Below are 22,950 nucleotides of genomic sequence, written 5' to 3' on the forward strand. Positions count from 1 at the left end.
TTTTGTTTTGATGGGTAGAGCGTGTATTAGTGCATATATTGTATAAATACTGTAGAAAAATATTAAAAAATGACCGAGTTATTTGTTCTCCCGCGAAGCTCGTCCGCCGTTACACGCGTGACTGACCTAACAAATTATAACGAACATGTTCGCCTGAAATCGAAAACCCGATGATTTTCGTGTTCCTTAATAAAATACCTACGATGTAGCATAGGGATTTGAGAGAAAAAAATTTATTACACAAATGAGAGCAAAGTGAAAAAAATTATACGTTTTTCGCATGAAAAAACGAATTTAAACCATTAATTATATACGAATGGGGTATAGGATGGAAAAACTGATAGGCTACATCGTAGATAATACCATTAAGAATATGCGTGCCAAGTTTGAACTCAATCGGACAAATAGATTCGGAGATATTTGATGTATCACCTTTGAAAATGTAGTTTCGAGAAAAACGCAAAAGGGGAAAAGTAGAATGGTCGCTACCTGCTGCGGAATATCGACATCCGCGCCTCGTTGGAAGCCTATAACTCGGCTGTTTTGGGGAATTTTTGCGTCTACAATGACTTAAATTATTCTTAAAACTTCACGTGATAAGAAAATGCATAGAAAAAAAATCGTGTTTTCAAAACTTTCGGGGTGGCGTAACCCCTTAAGAGACTGAAGCCGTGGATTGCAGTGGTTTCTTGGAAAGGCTGTAGAAATATCAGCAGTAATTGACGGAGTTTGGCTATAAATAGAGTTGTTGTATATTTTGCAATCAGTTGCCATATGGAGTAATTTGTTATCTATGTATATATATATATATATAAGCTACAAGGACATAAGCCAATGTCAGGGTTCCGGAACGAATTTGATTTCGTTGTATGCAACTTGTGCTCAGATATATATTGTTGGCTCTTTTGTTATAGAAACAACGCGATGCTTGAGGACAAGCACGTTATCAGGATAAGATAAGCGAGTGTAAGATAATTCGGCGCTGAGCGGGCAAGGCCAGTGGATACACCGCGGGTCTGTTTACGCTGCAACGGTGACAACCCCGGACAGCGACGCCTTCGCCGATCGTAAATTATTTCAAGGGCCCGAAATGTGTAGAAAAACTAACTGGGCCCGTCATTTTTTCCTGTTACAGTTTTCCAGACGAGCCGACGTTTGGGAGCCTCGTCTCAATCTTTACGAAATATATATAAAATACCACCAATTTCAGTCTCAGCGCTTACTGTTCTTTATTTTCCTTACAGAAATATGTGCATTGTAAAAATTCAAAGACCGCTACAAACAGAGGCATATTCCATTAGTTACCCCTTACGTCCGATCTATGCATGCAGTGCATTAAAGATAGAACCACAAGAAAGAAATTAGATTCTGAGGCTGCAGAACTAATATACAGTTAAATAAAAATTTAATTTCTCAATTCATGAATGTAATTATACAGAAACCACTAGCCTATTCTTTATAAACACCATGAATTTTAAAAAGGGCATTAAATAAAGTATGAAATAAACAGTTTGCAAAAGCTGTTCCCAACAATTATGGTTACAAAATTGAAAAAAGAAAAATTAAGTAAATGTAAAGTATGTTACTTTATCCATTAAAATTAGAAAATTAGAAGGGGCTAATTTTCCCCATTTGTCAGCGCAAATTGCATTCCGGTATCTTTTTTATAGCTCACCAGTTATACGAAAAAGGCACCAAATTCTTCAATTCTTAAACTTTTATGAAGGTTCAATGGACTATATAGAAGTTTGAATTTTTATTAACGTCAGCGTGTGTTGAAAGCGCGGGGCAGGCTGGCCAAAACTTTCCCTGCAGTAGTGATCACTGGGAAAGGCCCGACTGACTTGCAGGGTCATTTTTAAAAAATCTACGCCACTGATAGCGTCAAAATATTCCGTACCCTGTCGAACATCAACAATCTCTGTAATCGCTAGCCAAGAATACTGGCCACTTAAACGACCGCATTGTCCGAAGGATATCAAACCCTGAGGAAGCGAATAAAGTGGTCAGCGATGCTAGATAGATAGGGACGACGATGAGTCGGATGAATCGTTTTCTATTACGATATATCGATCGCCCATGTACCAGCAAGCCTGCAGTCGTTTCGCTTGTCCCTTTTTGGCAGGCGGTGGTAGAATTAAGTGAAATGAGGGACGAGCTTTTTCTCTGGATTGCACCGAAGGCAGCGGTCGCGCGCCATTTATAAAACTTAGGGGGCTTCTTACCAGGGCCGATAAACTTAATAGCTTCCGAAATTTACGGGATTTGGCAAGGCGATAGAGAAAATTTCGAACCCCTCTGCCCCTTTCGATCGGTCCATTACATGCCGCGCTTGCGTTTGCATATTCTTCAGTGTGAACTGAGCTCTGACCGCGTCGAGGAGGTGGGTACATATTTCGTGGATGCTCCTGTAAAGCAGGCTGTTGAATGTCGTGACGTGGTATTTTTAATAATAATAACTTGCTTGTTACGTCATATGGAAGAGAATTTATAAAGTGACGTAAAGGCGAGGCTCAGTTTCATTACTGTTCAGCTTAATTGTAAGCTAAATTGAGATAAAGGATGCTTTGTAATATATCGTAATTAGGTATCGTGTAATCGAAGGGGTAGAGATTCTGCAAAATTAAAGAATAAATGGGAAATGTAATATAATTTTTTTTTAAGATATATGTTTTATTAAAAATATGTTTTAGAGAAAATCCATTTTGACAATTCACCTGGCACACGTGCACCAAGGCATTAACATAGATTATTACGTAGTAAATCTGCTACGAATGCGTGTGAACTGAATCCTTGTGCAGAAATAAGTGGAAATTGTAGAATAACTTTTTTTCCAGGAAAAGCTCAGTTTTGGAGATAATAATTACCAGTACCTGCAACTACTTAGTTTGTATACTAGGAATATTAATAAAAAATCATTTTACACAGATTATATTCTAACTTTGAAGTAACTGCCCTATAGTTTCGTGTAAAGTTTGTAAAAGTCTACTGTACTAATTAGTGGTTTCCACAAACATATTCGCTTGATTAACTGAACAGTTAGTTAAACGAGTGGGAGAAATCTCTGAATATAAAAAATCATACATTGCAGAGAACTGTATAAGAGATTGACACAATTTGTTTGAAATAGGAATTGAAAGGTGAATTAAATAATTTTTGTACTGTATCATTTAAGGCACACGCTGGTGAAATTATTTTTGAATTTTGTTAGTTAAAGTGATTTGCTTATTTCCTCTGACACTGCTCACTTTCATTTCCAATAATTCGAGGGATTAACGTAGCTCTCGTGTCGACATATAATCCGTAAAAACACGGTCCAAGTATGAGGGACGGGCTAGGAACGATTGGAAGCCGTTTAAATGTTAATTCGAGAAGCCAGTTGGCACCTGAACTACCTGCAATATTGATATTGGGTGCGTTCCGATTCACGCATACTGCGCATGAAGTGCAGAGACAACCGTTCCGCTTTAAGGTGCGTTTTGACGTGACACTGAAGTCATGACATTAGCTGTCGTGATACTGTATTACAGCGAACGTCATGACCACAGTGTAATAGACAGGTGTTCCGACCTTTTACCCCAGCGATTTTGTGTGCCGATTTCTGTTTAGTTCCCCTGGCCGCCGCGAGAGGCGTCGTGACTTGGAAGGCATATACATGTGTTAATGAGATCGTGGTAGTAGAGATTTTAATGGGATTACTGGGCTTGCCAGAAAAATCCTGCGCGTAATGGAGGGGGAACGCGCCACGCATGCGCGTGAGGACCCCGTGACGTCAAACCAATCGACGCCACGGTTCAGTCAAATGACAGCGTCATTATATATACACGTAAAGTTATAACACAAAATCAGAAAATTTACGAATTTTCAGGTGTTAATTTCACCCCCTTCGAGTGAATTTGGGCAGCAAACAAAAATTGCGTTGCAATCAGGAGGAAATCCCCTACATATTCACAAAGTTTCAGAATTTTTTGAATTTTCGGCTTCGGGGCTTTCCCTTGTTAGACAAATAATTAAAAATGCATAAGCAACTGAGGTTGAAAAATTTAGATAAAAATAAAAAGGAGTTAAAAGTGACTCTTGGTTTTAATACCGATAATAACTAGGTTGTTCTCTTAGGAATGTAAACAATATTATAATATGCATTTTGAAATGAATAAATGTAATCAGAAAGTATACTCGACTAATGTTATAATTTTTAATAATTATGTAACATGGTACCGAATTATTTTGGCAAGTGAAAAACTAAGTTAAGTGCAATCAGAGATTTTTTACAGCATAAGAAAACATGTGACGTTTGTGTGAATAGAAGAAAGATACTTACAGGACGTGTTGTAAACATCAAATAAAAATATAGTAAGGTAATCGAAAAATGGATTCTGACTAGATTTATCTTTCGTTCTAAGTTCACTATTCAAGTATTATTTACTCAATTTATGTTACACCCTGTATAAGGCTTGGTGAAACTTTAAGAAAGGTAACCCATAAAATGCTTGAAAAAGTGCTATCGCTGTGCTTTTTCTTCAAAGCAGCGTCTTCAATAAAATTTCGTTCGATAACACATAAATACTATATTTCCCATCATATTTTCCTTGCAACGCTGTAGTTTACAATGACATCGTAAACTGCGTTAAAGTGAAAATCGGTGCCCTGGGGTTAATTCAGTTTTACGATCATCCCATTTTACTTCGAGGAACTTGCTGGCTACTTGATATGCAAGAAACGTTTTTCCAATAAGGTCAGATTAAAATACGTAAGTGCATACCTCTTTTTTCCGGTATTCACAGTACTTGCATTTTCATAATATCCAAATCGTACGATTTATTACCTCCCTGATGAATTATGACGCGAGCGCTGAAAATACATATAGAAGAATTGCGAAAATAAATAACTCTTCACTGAATTAAAAATATTCAGTTTACGTAACAATGCTAAAATCAAGGTATAGTCAAACATGTATATTTTTTAGCAATTTCTGCTGTACCTACTGTTATAAATTACACACAACAATATTTCGTGTACTTTAGAAATCAATATTTTACACTAAGTTGAAAAGTTTTCGAATGATTGGCTTGTGAATGTTTGAAGAAAGGAAAGATTACTAAAATACAATTGTGATAAAACTTCACTTTTATTTGTAGAGTACCTATTTCTCCACGAAAATTAAAGAATAATTCTTATCATTCAGGTATATTTTTTTCAGTGGCTCAAAGTGAAAAAAAGAATTCGAAATCGTATTTGAATTCGAGGTAATTGAGAAAAAAATGTAGGTATTGCGAGATTTTTTTAAATGACTTTTTTTAATTGTTTGATTTTCATCATCGTCCACTATCAACAGTACGAAGTACAGTGTATTTAGTTCGTTTCAGTACGAAAGCAATTGCAGTGCCAGGACTAAATGGCGTTTCCAAACACTGTGTTCAAATATCAAACGGGTAGCAATCGAATTCCCTATTATTCGAAAACAAGACGTGATAGAATTCCAAAAGCTTGTGAAAAACTTCGACGAAAACGTAAAAACGTAACAGACTTTTGGAAATATGGCTTCGTAATATAAAAAAATTATTTCAAAACTTCCTTTTTCATTCGAACTTCTATTTGGGGAGTATTTAATAGAAATATCTGTAAATACTACTTCACAGTCGGAATAAAATAAGGAAATACTGCGTCAGAAATTAAGTTTTGTGTCATTTGCTTGCGAAATATTTACAGGCATTGTGCAATCCATCGTTCTAGAATAATAATTATTTAAACAATGTCCAGGTTCGACTTGGAAAAATTGATATTGTTCAAATTAAATGCCATTTGTAATTGCACATATACTTTTATAATACTCTCATTTATCAAACACATGCACCAGATGTATTTTAAGCGAGATTTGGAAAATCCAAATTTCACCAGCGATATCTTTTAATAACAAGTTATATGGTTCTCTCAGCAACCAGAATTTCGATTCGCGGTGGAGATAAAGCGATGAACGTCCCTGCAAATGTTTCTGTTTCTCTTTGCACGCTAAAAGGGCCGGAGAGAATATCTTGCATCGAGTATTTCAGGAGAGTAATGGTAGTATTTATCATCAGTTCTTCAGAGACGTGGAATTCTCGGGGGTGAGGTTTTCATTTTTTCTTAGAATGAATAAAAATGTCTATTCCCTCGAGGACAAGGGGTATACGGCAAAGGAATGGGCAAAGTGTAATACTTTTATCTCTTCATGGTACAGTGTATCAGAACTCCAGATTTTGGCACCGTTACTATTTTATAATTTCATATTTTCACCGATATCAGGCTTGCTCGTACAAAATACTAGATTCTAAAAAATTTCGTATGTGTTTCGTGTGTCCCTTTCGGCACTTAATTTATTTTATTTCATCCTCCTTTTCAGTGATATAGCCACTTGATAAAAGGGATACTGGTGCTGAATAAATTGTTTTCCATTTTCTACGCGATGATTCAACTTTTTTTGGAAGATCAGTTAACAAGAATGCCTCTGAATTTAATTCTCAAAGTGCTTGCCGAAGCTCGTTACATTTTACAACTTAGCTTTCCTTCCACGAACGCGATAATATAATATAACAATAAAAGGAAACGCAGTATGGAAAATTCCAATTATCAAATCGACTGAAAGTTTTACGCTTCACGACGTTTTAAAATACTGACAAAGAGGATAATAACAAATATTTCACAGTATTTGAATCTCCTTTTTAAAGCAAACAATATACAAAAAGTGACCTCTAGCAATTATTCAACGGCAGCAATAAAATGTTCCTGTTTCAGCTATAATCGGCAACGGCGAAAGCATCGACAATAATTAATCGGCCGAATATTTACACTGGACTTGTACATAAGTACGCGGCACTTTATTTATTTGTACCTGAAATTCTCTGTTTAATAGCATTGGCGCGCGTCGAAAGCGGGGAATATTTCAGTGGATTCTCGGGGTCACTGTCAAGAGCAGATTGCGCGGAGGAAATGACCAATGATAAAATGGATACGCTGTAACTGTTAGTTGGTTAGAACTGGAGGGCACCAGAGGAGGGTAGCGAATGGCATTAGCGCGAATTTCGCAGCGATTCGCGGTTCTGCAACTGCTATTGGCGTGGCTGGTATTGGGAAATGTAATTCTGAGCCTCCACCACGCATTCGCTGTATCGGAAAGACGATCGAGATAACTTCATTTAAGAGATTGGTCAACTGTTTCACCATCCCTTAACAAGCATTCCAAATAATACTTCTTTAAAATTTTTTTCTGCACACAATCAAGAATACCAATATTTATTATACTTTCGAATAATCTGCTGCAGTTCATTGAGATAATTCCACACAAAAGGGTAACGAGGATTAAAAAATATTGCAGGTGATACGTGACAGCCAAGATGTCAGCTTACCTTGATTTACTATATTTGCTGTTTTATATTAATTCTACGCAACTTTGAACTCGAGGGAAACCTTACTTCCATGGTGATAAACGCATTGGGGGGCATTCCTACTATGTGCACTATTAAAACAGTCGATATTTATTTATTACTAGCGTCCCCCGTCTCGGCTTCGCCCGAGATATTAGCGTGATTGATTCATGTTTATTAGAATTATCTTTTAAGAAAATTAAGTGTTTTGAGAAAAAAAATTAATTTCTTAATATTTCGGAAAAGTTAAGATTCTCTCCAAATTTGGGAGATTTATTTTCCCTCCAGCGGAACACATACCAGGCGCCTCTTCGTTCCATGTTAATAACGCGTTTTTGAGACATGCTACATAGTCTATATCCGCCTTAGAGTAACTTGGAATAACGTGTTAAAATTTTGAGAAATATCGTTTCAATAGGTCTTGAGTTTTGCGTGATCAGAAAAATCGTCTCTCTCTTTATATAACACTATAGCTGTTTTCATATTATTTCTCATTCGCAAGCGCGAAAAGCAGTATTTGTTTTAGGAATTATTTTATGGAAAAGTATAAGTCCTATCAAAACAGTTTTTTGCTATGATGTGATGGGGTGTTCAGGGTATTATTCAATGTTTTTTTTAGATATAAAATAAATGTTCCCTATAATGGTATAGCATACGTACTTTGTGACAACGTCCTTCGTTGGTGGAATTAATATCAGGATAACGAGTTGATCTGTAATCAATATCTTGACATTATATTGTTTAATAGCGTTATGTTCAGTGTTGGTACTGGAATCGGCATTATTCGTTGAAAATTTTCAAAATGGCAGTCGTCGAAAGATGGAATCAAAACTCGTATAAAACTTCTGGATAGTTCGGTTAATAAAAGAAAAAATATTTCATTTTTGCAGTTGATTCTAGTACCAACGCTGAACATAACACTATTAAACAATAGTGATATTGATTACAGATCAACTCGTTACCCTGATATTAGTTCCACGAACGAAGGACGTCTTCACAGAGTAGGTACGTGTATACATATATCTTTATAGGGAACCTTTTTTTTAATGCTAAAAAAATATTGAACAATAAACTGAAACCCTCATAACTAAACACCAAAAGACTGTTTTAATTGAACTTACACTTTTCCACAAAAAAATGACTAAAAATACACTATTTTTCGCGCTTGCGATTGAAAATACTCCCTTAAAATTTAACTGGGATTCTTCAAAGTAACGGAGTTACAGAGATTTGACGATTTGTATTGCAATGTGCGTTCCGTCCATAACGAAACCGGCCATAAACAATTAAAATGGCCAAGAGAGAGAGGAAAAGGGAAATCAATGCAGGAACAGTAGATTAAGGCAAGTATCTACTGTACAGAGTAGGTGAGGGCAGGAGGTATAACCGAACATAGGGTATTTCCTTGTTCAAAAATATATCGAAAGTGTAGAATAAAATTTCTTAATATAATTCCTCGTTTTCGAGAAAATCGAATTTGAAGATCCATCGAATACGAGTGCACTTGACTAAAAATCGCTTCTACCTTTAAATCGACTTTCTCGAGAACAAAGCTCCTTTCTAAGAAAGTTATTGCACAATCTCGACTTATTTGTACACGAAGAGTCATTTCACTCGCAGTTGTACGATATCAGTGATAAGTTTTGCAGGCCCCTAATCAAATGCGCTCATGCTCGTCGAATTTTCAAAACCCCCCAAAAAATTACTAGGCATTTTCATATTTATCTTTGAGCAAATTACCCTATGCCCACCCATCCTGACTCACCCTGTATATTTATTTTTATTAACAGGGTGTATAAAAAGTAATGGTCACTGCTAAATTTCAGGCGTAAATGTACACCTCTGGATCGGCAGATATTTGTAAGAAATACTTGCCGCAAAAATTGTTTATAACATTGAAAGTTAATGTTAAAATCTTCTTTTACATTCCCTTATCCTTCTTAAAATTTCGCAACGGCTGCTGGAATACGTCGAAAACAATGCTGTTTGACCATTAGTCCTGCAAGAGGTCTTGATAAAGGTTTTTGAAAGGACACTCGATTGTTTAAACTGACCGCTTACAACACCCCCATCCTCGAACCGTTTTCTCACCGTTCTTCTTCAAACTCGTTTCCCCCATCTCCTTTATTCTACCTTTTTCCCCCAGCGTAGTATACCTCCGTGTAAAACGAACAGTTTTCATCGGGGAAAAATATTTTTACAGGGTTCTTAAACCCTTCGGCGTTCATAAATGGAGTATTTTTTAAAAGGGACATGACTTAAATGGAGGTACAGATAAATGTGAAATGTGAATTGATAAATACAGTTGTTTAATCATTTCCGGGTTAAAAGAATGCCTATGAAATTTCAATTGAAATTTTATTCGATTAATTGGATTTTTATATTAATCACTGTGAACTGAACAAACGCTTTTGCTGCGAGTATTCAGATTCAAATTCATAATATAATGGATCACGAAATTCCTCCTTGGATCACCTGTAAGCATATGCCACAAAAGTACCTAGTTCCCTTTCAAAAACCAATAAGCTGATTTAAGAATATTAAAAACTGTGATACATATAGAAAATAATCTGAAATATTCAGTGTGCCCCTCAGAACTGAAAATGTTTTCTTTAACATTTTGTTTCTATAATCAGGTGTAACTTCCTAAGCACATTTAGGGTTCGTACAGCCCTTCGTCAGCTTTTGCACTCTACAATTACTTTCACATATGTATATTATATAATTTCTAACGCAGCTATTTTCCTCTTTCTTGTTTTCGCATATGTATTTATGTTTTTTATCTTCTTGTTATTATTCTTAATGTCTACTGCTTCAATTAGGAATTTTTATTATTATATTACGATATTATTATATCATCAGTGCTATTATTATTATAATAAACAAGCGGTGCGCGACCTGCTCTTTGCCAGTATCTGTAACGATTTAATTTTATGAAGTATGTAACTTCTTTGATATGGAATTTGGAAAGCATTAAGCAGAGTTGCTGTGCTAATCATCAAAGCGCTGGCAAATGCAGCTGCATGGCACTAATGAAATTGTATTTGGCCACAATTATGTTGCACGCGGGAGACGATTGTCTCGCATTTCATAGAAGCTTGGGAAATGGAATGCAAATTGGTGCACTTGACCGTCAATGTGTTTGAACTTTCGGGAATAGTATGCTTGCAAATGGAATTCATTGCGATCCATTGAATCGGTGTTCTACGCTGTTTCTTCTCTAATCGTTAATCATTTAGAACAAGAACACCCAAAGCAAGTACATTAAGGGTACTAGGCAGTCGAAACATCCATTTTTTTTATTGCATTTTCCGAAGGTACTATCTTTTCTGAATAAAATGCCGCTTGATTTATAATAAAATTTGTAAAATTGTAGATTTATCAGCTAAAAACGTCAAGCGGCAACCTATAGCGTCGCGTTTGCCCAGAAACTTTAAACGCGCTTTTCTCGAATATTTTTTCCTCTTCGTTTTTTCCCTGATTGCGAACGAATTGAGGTTCAGATCGACTTGGAAAAAATTACAGGATGTGTGAAACATGTGTCACTTCGGGGCAAACCTCTTATAGGGCCCGTAAAAATTCGAGATTTTCATAAGAAAATTAAGAAGTCACCGGATTTTGGTAGCGCATCATCATTGTTTGTGCGCTATAGGTTGCCGCTTGACGTTTTTAGCTGCCAAATCTACAATTCTGCGAGTTTTACTGTAAACCAAGCGGCATTTTATTCAGAAAAGATAGTACTTTAGGAAAATGCAATAAAAAATTCGATTTTTCCACTGCCTAGTCCCCTTAATCAAGGTTTATATTAATGTGAATTAGGGTTGCGAATTTTTTCTTTGAAGTCGATCAACAGACGCGGTCGCGTCTGGAAGCTAATTCCCCCTTCCCCTCTACCCATAGGCACACTGAGCGACCATGTCTCTATACACGAAAGATAGCGAAATTGACAGGTCGTCGGAGCTATTTTAACCTTATTATCTTATTTTATGACATAGTCCCGGTGTTTTTACATGATTAAGCGAATCATTTTTTTTTTCGAAGCTATATGTCGTTTTACTTAATGTATCAAGCTATTTGTCTAAAAGATATAAGATTTATTCTGAATTAATAGTTATAAAAATGATACTCTTAGGATTACGAGATATGACAGTATAAAAAGTGACAGAGGAATCAGTGTTCGAACGGAGAACGAGAATACAATTGGAATTAGCAAAGTTGATTTCACAATCTTTGCCTGAGAATGTTTTTAATGTTTTTCGTGAATTAAAGGTACAATTGGAATTAGCAAAGATGATTTCACAATCTTTGCGTGAGAACTTTTTTCGTGAATTAAAGGGAATTAGCTTCTTTCATACATGAGTCATATTTATGGGAGGATTGCTAGTTACAGAAATTCTTATATCCGACTAGAATATTTGACAATCGCAGCTATCGGCTCGGTTCTCACCGATTACCAGGTCTCACCGCGAGGAGGTTGCTGCGTTTTGAGACCCGTAGGGAGATAGATGGAATCAAAGTTCCATCGATCTCCCTGTACATTAAGCCAACTAAACCAAAGAGATGGATGGAAACAAAGTTCCATCGGTCTCTTTGGTTTAGATGTAGAATCTAGGGAACTGCCAAGCAATCACGCGATTAAAAGAAATTCAGGAAAGAAGGAAAGACTACCGGTGAGCATGAAAGGAGTATAGGGTGGCGCAGTCCCTACCACCCTGCTCTCCGAGTCGAAAGGGAAAAGCGCTCGGCGCCTCCCAGACGATTCCTGTTGCTCCGATGCGACTCGTCAGGAGCAAATACTTGACCTGACTCAAGCCGTCTAACACGGAGATTGGGCAATCGGACCGGGTGACTTACGCAGGCAGTGTACCAAAAGGTACACCCCCTACGCTCGAAACTTTTCCCTTTCGACAAGAACACCAGGGGATGAAACTGATCGACCCATACCGATTCCATGCTCAGGCGCTTGCTCCCGAAAACGGAACCAGCGGCGACCTCCTCATCGGAGATGAGGAGCCAACAAAAGAGCAACAAAGTTGATGATTTAGTGACTACTTCGCAATTTTACATGGGGCCTTAAATACTTCATGCTATAATAAATTAACCTAGGCTTCCTTAGATGTCTTCTTTCACTAACACTTTTCACTAGTTTTTGTTCTAAGAAGTAGGTATCATCTTATTAAGTTTCTTCCCCGCGAAGGGCTGAACCGGAAATGCTGAAACAATCAACTACGTTATATTAGCAATGGTGTGGTCAACCTGGAAGGAAACTAAGAAAAAACTTAATGAATTGGTGCCGATCGGGATAATTTCCACTAATAGCAGAGCACGCACGAGCATGCAAAACCATCGCAGAGATACACGAAGAAGAGGATGGAATGACGACACATCGACGAGACGCGCGATAGAGTGACAAAAGTCATACAAAGCCATCGAAGAAATCCGTGAAAAGAAATAAATCATGAAAACCCATCGAAGTAATCCATGAAATAGAGTAAATCATGTAAACCCATCGTAGAGATACGTACATCAAAGAGAGCAGGGAAAGGAAACACATCAGTGATATGCGTGCCAGGGAAGAAGTCTTGCAAAATCATCGAAGAGATCCATGAAAAGAAATAAATCATGCCAAACCATCGAAGAAATGCACGAAGTAGAATAAATCATGCAAAACCATCGTTGAGATACATGAAGGAGAGCAGGGAATGTAGACCCCCCGAAGAGATGCATGAAAGAGTAACAGAAATCATGAAAACCCATCGAAGAAATGCATGAAATAGGACAGATCATGCAAACCCATCGAAGAAATACACGAAATAGAACGACTCGTTCAAAAATCCTGGAAGGAATGCATGAAATCGGACAGATGATGAAAATCAATCGAAGAAAGCAATTAGATAGAGAGGGAAGTCAGTTTTGACTTTGGCAGAATAATAAAATTTTAAATGGCTTAACGAACCCCAAAATTTCATCGGCACCAACCGAATAAGGTAACCCAGGCCAGGGGGGCGAGGGGCCGCAGGAAGAACCAAGGTTGAAACCCTGACCAGGTCTCCAGCATGTCCAGCAAGTCCAGTAGGTCCCAATGGTCCAGGGGGCTCGGGAGCTCCGGGGGTGGAGGAAGGACCAGGGTTGAAACCCTGACCAGGTCTCCAGCATGTCCAGCAAGTCCCAATGGTCCAGGGGGCTCGGGAGCTCCGGGGGTGGAGGAAGGACCAGGTCACCAGCCAGTCCAGGAAGTCCAGGAAGTCCAGGAAGTCGAGAAGGTCCAGGTGGCTCGGCAGCTCCAGGGTCCCCGGAGGTCCTCCAGGCTTGGAGGACCGACGCGCGACTGAGTACATGGAGCTCTGTGAGCTCCTTATCTAGCCTTTGAGAAACGATGTCCCCCGATCAAAACAAGGTCGACGGTTAATTACAATTGCGAAATCCACCGAATTCTTTGGCAAAAATGGATTTTCTGCTAAAATATCCATTCCAGTGGCTATTGCAATAACAAATAATGTTAACAACATTTACACTAACCGCCCAGTATAATTTATTATTAATTATGATCGATAGAACTCGAGATATCGAGCAATTAGTAACATTTGCTCTTGGATTTGCAAATGATTTTCTACGCCGAATGATTTCTCTTTTATTCTTATTGTCAGTGTTTAATCGTTCGATACATTAATGTTAATGCTTATACATATTACATAGTATTATATATAATGTATAACCCCCCCCCCATAAACATGACTCATGTATGAAAGAAGCTAATTCCCTTTAATTCACGAAAAAGGTTCTCACGCAAAGATTGTGAAATCATCTTTGCTAATTCCAATTGTACCTTTAATTCACGAAAAAGATTAAAAACATTCTCACGCAAAGATTGTGAAATCAACTTTGCTAATTCCAATTGTATTCTCGTTCTCCGTTCGAACACTGATTCGTCTGTCACTTTTTATACTTGACATTCCTTTATTGGCCACAAATCGATTCAGTGCTCAGATTTTCAGTTTCGGTTTTAAGGAATTAGCGGGCGAGGCCTGTATTTGACACAAAAACTTTTATAAGAGGAACATCCTCTGTTAAAAATGTCGTATGAAAATCGTTTTACGATGGAAAATAATAAAAACTTGGTAGAGACTAATTTAAACGAATCGAAGTCGGTAATAGGGTGGTCCTTCCTCCACCCCCGGAGCTCCCGAGCCCCTGCATTTAATATGCTACTGTTACTTTTCTGAATAACTGCGCCTTGTAAATGTCAAAGGTGTTTCTTTATGAACCACTTTACACGTAGAAAGTACATAAGTTCTTGCAACATAATACTAGGTTGAATTGCAAGTTTCATATAATAGCACGTCTAAAGCTGTACATTTAATAAGTTGCAATACTCAAGTATTCTCACATTAACTTCCAGAATAACAGAATTTAATTGAAATAACTTCCGAACGTATGTACTTTCATTGCAAACTTTGAGGCAACCTTCTACCGACATTATTATTGTAAATTTATTTAGCAAATTGTATCGTAAACCCACCCTTCTGTTTAAACTCATAAAGAAGGTCTTAACTGTGGGCAATCGAAAAAGAGAAATCAAACGAAGTTATAGGAGTTGAGGATACAGTTTTCCTGTGATTCAAATTTTACGACTAGTATTATTTGGAAACTACCCCTTCCGTTATTACTGTGCATTGTAGTTTGGTCTCTATCTGAAACGAAATATCGTGCTTGGAACGAATAATAATATAAATGGAATAGCAACTTTTTCGTGCGAAAGGGATTTTATAATTGCAAGCAAGTTTAATTACACAGCTTTTGCTTCCCCGTGCAAGCCTATTTTTTAATTAATGCCGTAATTAATGTTGTAAATCTACGTGCCCTCGAGGAAGAATTGTTCGAACACGTAATAATTGAAAGCAAAACAAGTATTTGCCCGGCCAACGGCATCCTCTTCCATGGTTCGAAACGGGAGTTTCTTGTGATTCATTAAACGTAGAATATTGTGTTGCACTAACCCGATCCAGAGTTACGTAACGGAAAAATTGAATACAGAAATCCGAGTCACGTTCTCTGACAAAATGTGGTTGTGCAATAAACCGAAGAATCTTATTGGCAGTTTACCGCAAGCTCTGTTAACAGTCTGGGTTTAAGCTGGTCGAAAGCTTCGTGCCCCTGGCAAAACTTTATATTTCGCATTGCACGAAATAGCTGACCGAGAGAAACGACAATTGGAAACAGCTGTTTAGTGATTTATAAAATATTTCACATTAATATCTTCAACGAGATTTTCATTTCTTTATCAATATAGAGCGAGGGATTCACGTAAAATGAAGCTGGTTGCTAATTACTTCGATTAAATAATTATATTAAACGAAGTACCTAGAGTGTTCCATTTTTTATTTTACAGAGTCCTCAACTTGATACTTGTATATCAACCGCTGCATGTTAAAGTAAAACTCGTTGTAAACATCGGTCCATTCGTTGTAAAATCCTCGTTCCCAGCGTGTAAGAGGCTCGATTAAAAGTGCTCGCGATAAATAACAGCCTTATTTAAAGGTCTTATTTAATTTGCAAGCTCGCCGCCGGTGTGTTTCTTCTAGGTGGCCATTCAGCATGATTTATTTTCATAATTAGAATGCACCGTGTATTCTGAAGCACGAAGTCATTTGAGAGACAAAAAGGAATGCGCTCCGGCTGAACATATTTCTCGGTTGCACGTACCTCGTCTTCATAAAACGAGACCGTACCTGCGTTACCTATACGCGTTACGGTTTATGTTATGCGAGATGGCCTTGTACGAGAATCTTGTGTTCTACCAGAGAAAGAAATTACTCGATGCATCGTTGGATCCACTGGGATTTCTTAGCACTGACGGCCGCTGTCACGGATGCATGTACATGGTTTTACATTTACTGTTGCTACATTGTGGTTCACTCAAATTATCTCTAGTTCGTCTTGACTTGGATGTTATAAAAAAAAATTAAAACCGACCTCAAAAAAATAAAAAAGCGGTAAAAAGTAAAACATAAATTTGTTCCTTATTTAATCTACGACTCCCAATCTTTTTATGTCGGCGCCTCGTCATTTGCACTGTGTAAATATGGCGCCGACTTAAAAAAAATTGAGAGTCGTATATTAAATGAGGAACAAAATTATTTTTAACTTTTCAGAGCTTTTTTATTTTAAGTCAGTTTTAATCTTTAATTTTTTTTATTTTGTACTTTTTAGTTATTTAAGTTATATGACTACATTTGTTTAAATAATATAATATATAATATATAACATGATATACAATATATATTATAATGTAATAAATATAATATAATATTACAACGTAGAGGGGACACGATTCCGAGCGATCGTTTTCGCTCCTTTCTTGCCGATGGCGAAAGCGAGCAAGAAACGGTACGAGACAGACGACGCGTTGATATTTTGTCTCGCTCTGTTTTTCGGTCGCCTGATACTCAGGGTTACCACCTCCCCGGTTTTAGCCCGGAGACTCCGGGTTTTGAAGCAAATCTCCGGGCTCCGGTTTTACTGGAAATATCTCGGGGTTGTAGAAAAAAATGCGATAATAAGAAATTGTGGTATTATAAAACAGTATCAATTTTATATACAATAAAAGTTATTAATTAAACAAACATACTTTTAAGTTCTGAATTGTTTCAGCTTAAAAGAGTTGTACATGTGTTTTCCGGATATTCGAGAACAAAACTGTTTGTTTGCTTTTTCCATCTCCGAGTTTATATTCGAATCCCCGGGTTGGAATGTGTGGCACTCCGGGATTTATATGGTGATAAGGTGGCAACCCTGCTGATACTCCGTCCTTTGTCTGTCCGCGCATACAATGTATTATAATGAAACAGATTCCTTATATTTTGGTGTAACTTTAAAACTACTGGACCGATTTTGATAATTCTTTTTCCACGACCTAAGTTGATCGAAGCCAAACTGAATGCAATAAGTTTCGCCAAAATCGGTTCAGTGGTTACGGAGAAATTCGCGGATAAACATAATACGTGTAACATACATACATACAACCCCTTTCTTTTTCAAGTCGCTTAAAAAGTTCATTTTGATACCTGCGATCGCTTTATATTATAATAATATTTAAGACAATGGTCTGGAAGAACTGGTTAGCTCAGAAATATACTAATTCGCCTACTTTCAGCGTCAGTGCGCAGGTAGTTTATATTACAAATTCATGCAGCTTCGATATAATTTTCATAATTCTAGAATGTAATGCATATAAATTCAAAACTCTAGAATGTAATTCACATGGATTCGCAATTGTAGAGAGAAGATGTATGGACAAATTTTGTGCCGAAAATTTTATATTGTGTCAAAATATTGTCGCAAAGAAATGGAATTATATGAACATCGATAATAAGAGTATGCAATGGTAATGTTTCAATATTCATAAAATGTGAAATTTAAACGTAAACGTTTCGGGCAAAAGTGAAAGAACACTGCACTCGTCAGACTTACCCTCTTTCAGTTGTAGCAAAAGTATAACAGTTCGTTCTACCACAAAATGTTTAGCATAACTTCATTCCACAATGTTTCTAACTGTTAGTGAAAATCTGTTATAATTTTTAAACCTTTAATATATTAAGTGATCATATTCGTGAAACTATTAAAGTTAGAGTTCTTATACGCTGTCTTGGGTATAAAATAATGTTGTTTCCTTATAAAAGTATCGTCGTCTCATAATCTGAAATTTCAAGTTTTGTTGATGTCTTAATAAGCGGTGATTTTTTTTAATACATGTGTATTTACAATTGCATTAGTTATTCAATGTATATTTCTCCTAACCCAGACATTAAATATTGAAAATAATTATTTGCGAGCACGCTGGAACCACCACGCCGCGTCGTTTCCCAGGTAGCTGACAGGTTAAGTTATCGCGCACATCACTCGCGCATCTTTTCTTTGCAGCTCAGTTCACCCCGGTCACATTGCCCCGAATGTGTACTCAGTGGAAAATTAATTATTTAATAATGTTAGGATTAATGTTTTCTCAAACGCGTGTACATGTATGTTTATAAGCTTGTTATAAACACGCAGAAAAAAATGGAGTTAAAATAACACATTTAAGACTCATTTATCCAAAAAGCTAAATTGAAAAAAAAAACAATTGGAAGTCTCTAAAACTTCATTTTAATTTTATAAATGAATTTCCATTTTTCGATACCTGAATCTGCATAATTATCATTGTCGTATTACATACATTTATTACGTCACCAAAATTTGTAAATACATTCTATTGTTAAAGAATAAATTAAGGAAGCTCATTTTACCCCGGGGTTCACTTTGCCCCGGTCTCCCCTACACCTAAATACCTGTCGATAAGCTGAAAATAAATTGCACACGATTTCACCAATTTATTCGAAATTCATACCGCGTTACGTTCCCGCCATTTATTTAAATTCGCGAATGTAATAGTTTAATGGATGGGAAGATTCGGCTGCATTGCATTACCGCGCGTAATAATGTAGTAATAATGACACAGTCCAGAGCCACTGAAAATCTTTCATTGCACCGTCAAAGGCTACTCTTTTGTGAAGTACTCGCACACGTAATGACATCCCGGAATGTAATTTACGGGCTGGCGCTGGCCGCGGTAATTTTTGCTGCCCGCGTTCCGCGTCAAAGTTGCGTTCGCGTTTTCTAGTTTTAAAGAGTGCTCGGAAAAATATTTTCTCGTCAGTTATTTTCTTGGCGGGGCGACTGTGCGCCGCACGCGCGCACGCTGGGAGGCAGAACAGCAACACAGATACCAGAGCTGCGCAGCCAAGGGAGACCTTCCCGACGCAACCAGATGCGAACGCAATTAATTCCCCTCTCTAATTTATGCCCATTGCTCTTCACTCTCCTTAATTAACAGTTTAATTAAAATGATACTGCCGAAATAACTATCGGTTAATGGAGCCTGGCCAGCTAAAAGTGCGCGCTTTCGTTAGGAATCTATTAGGAAGATGCACACGCGTATTTGCGTAATGTCCGGCAGTTTTGTTTCTCCCGCGGCTGAGTTTGCATTTCTGCGGCCGCGTATGTTAAAAAGTATGTAAAGCACGCTCACACTGACGCACGGCGAAGCCATGGTTGTACTGTTTATGTAGCATGATGTACGCATACTGGATGTATGGTACCCGAAGATGGAAATTTTCTATTATTCACGAAGACTGGATTGCCAGTGTCTCGTAGATAAAGGTATTTCCCTTGGCATTGTATGTAAAAAATGTAGGTATGCCTCTGAGCAAGAATTTAAATATATTCAAGCCTTAGAATCTTATAGACGACCCAGGAAAAAATTGTTATAATTTTGTATAATAGTTGCTGCCATTAAGGGGTAATACTGTCGAGCCCGGAAGGGCAAGCCTGATTTTGACAATTTTTTTTGCGAATATAGTGAATGGAATACAAAATCTGTTTGAAGGCCTTTATTGTCCATACCTTGATGTATGATCACAATTTTTTTCTAATTTTTTTAATACAAAATGACGGTGCCAAAGCTAAAAAAAAGAAGCTTCTGATGAAAAAAGTGTTCCGCGGCTGGAAAAATTTCTCCGCCAATTTTTGACTTAGAAAATAGCACTGAAATTTGTCGAGTTCTATATAAGATTATCTCGGGAAGTACACGAGGAAATTAAAGAATACTGATTTTTGTAAAAATGGCGCGTGATTGAACGAAACACGGAATTGCCACAACCTCGAAAGTGTTGAAACGTTTTACGAGTTTTAATGCCGTTTTACTGGCACTACCCCTTAATTCGTTTGCTATGTGTTACCATTCTTCGTCACTTTCCTTGTCTTAATAATTGCAGCTGTACAACGAAGTATCGTTAGGTTTTGTTAACTTTGGTCAGTCGGGTTAATCCACCCCTGTTTCACATTTTGCATCGGTTTTTCTGCCCTCGGAGTAGAATAGCTGGGAACTCGAATTTGTTGGGAAGTTTTATTTTAAGTCCACCGAGATTAACATCATAATATAACTCGAAGCGTGTCTCATAGTAATCCTAAAGGGTCAGAATTCCGGAAAATTTTACTTTAGAAGGGAGTGGATTCGTTTTATGCAATGCACATGTATGGGGCTCAGGAAGAAGAAGTAATATAAAATTCCAAATTGTGGAAGAAAATTTTAGTCGTTCAGCACCTTGTACTTTGTCTCCATTCACCTTCTCTCTCTCCTTCTCTGGCGATGTGCTTTCTCTTTAACGTTCCTGTCGTAAAAAAGTCTACTCCTTTTTTCTTCACATTTCTGAGTTAATTCTACGCCGGGGTAGAGGAAAAAGAGAAGCGAAGGGTTCTATGAAAAGGAAGGAAATGTAAGAAAATTAGCGCCTCTGCGTTGGCAGTGTTCACTTACAATACTCACTTAAGCTAATGAACAGTGCACAGTGCAAGGTGAATATTCATATTTAGGTTTATATTTACAGATAGTCGTTTCAACCCTGATACTCGAGAAATTTATCGCGGAGGGATTAGAGGTAACGTAACGAACAATTTTATTTTCAACCCCATCTCATTTCATGCCCATGGTTTGTATACCAGAAAATTAGAGGCAAGTTAAAGCAGTGGGAATAGGAATTGCCTCTAGTATCTTCAGATATTTATCATGTACGTTAATGATGGCTTTGTGTAACTATTCTTTAAATAAACTGAAAATTAGCATACAAAAAATAGTCGTACAAACACCAATTATCCGACTAAAAGTAAGACACCCTACCAAGTTGAGTAATTAATAAAAAAAAAATGAATATCACCAAGAAATTCTCCAGTATATTTTGACTTCTTAGATAAATAAAATAAATGAATTAACTAATATAAAATGCAATTAAAACGTCGCTAGTAACCACTTCAAACCACCTGCCCCATTTAAAAAATATTTCATAATTTATACATTAAGTAGTAAAAATTTGAAAAAAGGGAGAATTTCCATTCGTTAAGCAACTGGTCTAATTATTAAAACCACTGAGGCAAACAACGAACTTTTTCTTCCATTTTTTATATTCGAAAACATCAGCTGTAATTACATTGACCAGAAACGATATGTATAAAAATTAAATTAACAATTACAAATCACTGAGAATTCAAACTTCAAGCATTATTAAAGTCCCCTGCTACAGCGGATCCCAATTTAAGCATTGCAAGCATTCAACCCAACGGACACGTTAATTTCAAAATTACGCAAGCCACAATCACTAATTTTATAATACCACCGCGTAGATTTCAAGCAGAAAGCAACCGAGGCTTTTGTATTCCCCTCGTTAATGTGCTTCTGGGTGCCTAATTTCGAGATCATAAGACGCCGAGCTTATTTAAGAACACGCGTTCCGCAGTGAAAAGTGCAGGGTTCCAGTGTGAAATAAAAACCGTGGAGCAGAGTTGGCCGGCAATTCGAACTTTCCTTCTCTTTCTGGCCACGCAGCAGGGGTAGTTTGTACGTAACAACACTCGTTACCGCGGCGCTCGTATTTCGTCCTTCTTCCTCGACTTCCACCCTCTCCCTTCCTGTGCACTAACGCTGACCGCTAAAATTAAAGCGCCCTGGTGTAATGAAGTTAAGGTTTCGGCACATTCCCGCATTTTCCGGTTAGAATTATTGCAGCGCGCAAGCGAAAGGGAGCCAGGTGAAAGAACAGGGTGGCTAGGAACAGGAAATTGTGAGCGAAAGAGGAAAATGTACAGGGAAGAACGTCTGTATGCGGCTCCCTCGAATCCTACCCTTGCATATCTATCGAGGTCTGAACATCCAATGTCTACGGTTTGACTTGAGTACTGGTCAGCTTTGGTTCTTCCCCCATTTCTCAGGTGGGTAGGGATTGTGTGCACTCGACGCATGATACGTGGACTGTTATGCCACGCGTTGTATGGGAATGTAATGAGACACACGATTCCGATGATACTAGTGGTATATTGTTACATTAATAGAGATACATAGGTTAGGACGTCGTCTGTTCTACCGTGCCGGGTTGGCACTACTCGTGCACGCTAGTGCACGCAAGCAAAGAGGATAAGATAGAGTGGAAGCATCCCATAAGAGCTCGTGTTAAAAAGTAATATACGAGATTCAGCGCCCTCTGGTGTTTCAGGCCCTCGAAATTTCGCTAAAAGAGGCAATATTTAAAGATTTCAAAGTTAGAAATGAATGACTTAAAATATTAATTAAAGCAGAAATAATGAAAAGAACTGTAAACTTGATATAATGTTAAAATTTGTTAATGGTGAATTACATTATGAACATTACAAACATATTATATACATCACATTACATATATACCATACGCTGGCCAGGCGTTGGAAAAACCCCAGGCCCGAAGCTAGTTCAGGGCCGCAGCCTACGCTATAAATATTCGAATACAAATAGCTTCTTCGAATAATGCGAATATTCGAATAATTAGGAGTATTCGAATATTCTAGGATTATTAAAAATTTGGAATTGGAAAAATGTGTGTGAGGCGGTCACTACGACCGTACCGTAGGCCCAAGCGTTCCGAAGCGAGCGCATAGCAACAATGCCCGCCAATAGCGCCTAGCAACAGCGATCGGTACTCGACAGCGATCA

The 22,950-nt window shown here is 37.5% G+C and overlaps 1 long non-coding RNA gene across 1 annotated transcript in view; it reads left to right on the forward strand.

The window, feature by feature from the left end:
* The window catches only part of LOC143372286 (uncharacterized), a 158,467-nt gene that overhangs the window by 133,949 nt on the left and 1,568 nt on the right, over window positions 1-22,950 (forward strand). The gene's annotated exons all lie outside the window — the stretch shown is intronic.

This window comes from Andrena cerasifolii, chromosome 8 (genome assembly GCF_050908995.1).
Source record: "Andrena cerasifolii isolate SP2316 chromosome 8, iyAndCera1_principal, whole genome shotgun sequence".
NCBI classification, from domain to species: domain Eukaryota; kingdom Metazoa; phylum Arthropoda; class Insecta; order Hymenoptera; family Andrenidae; genus Andrena; species Andrena cerasifolii.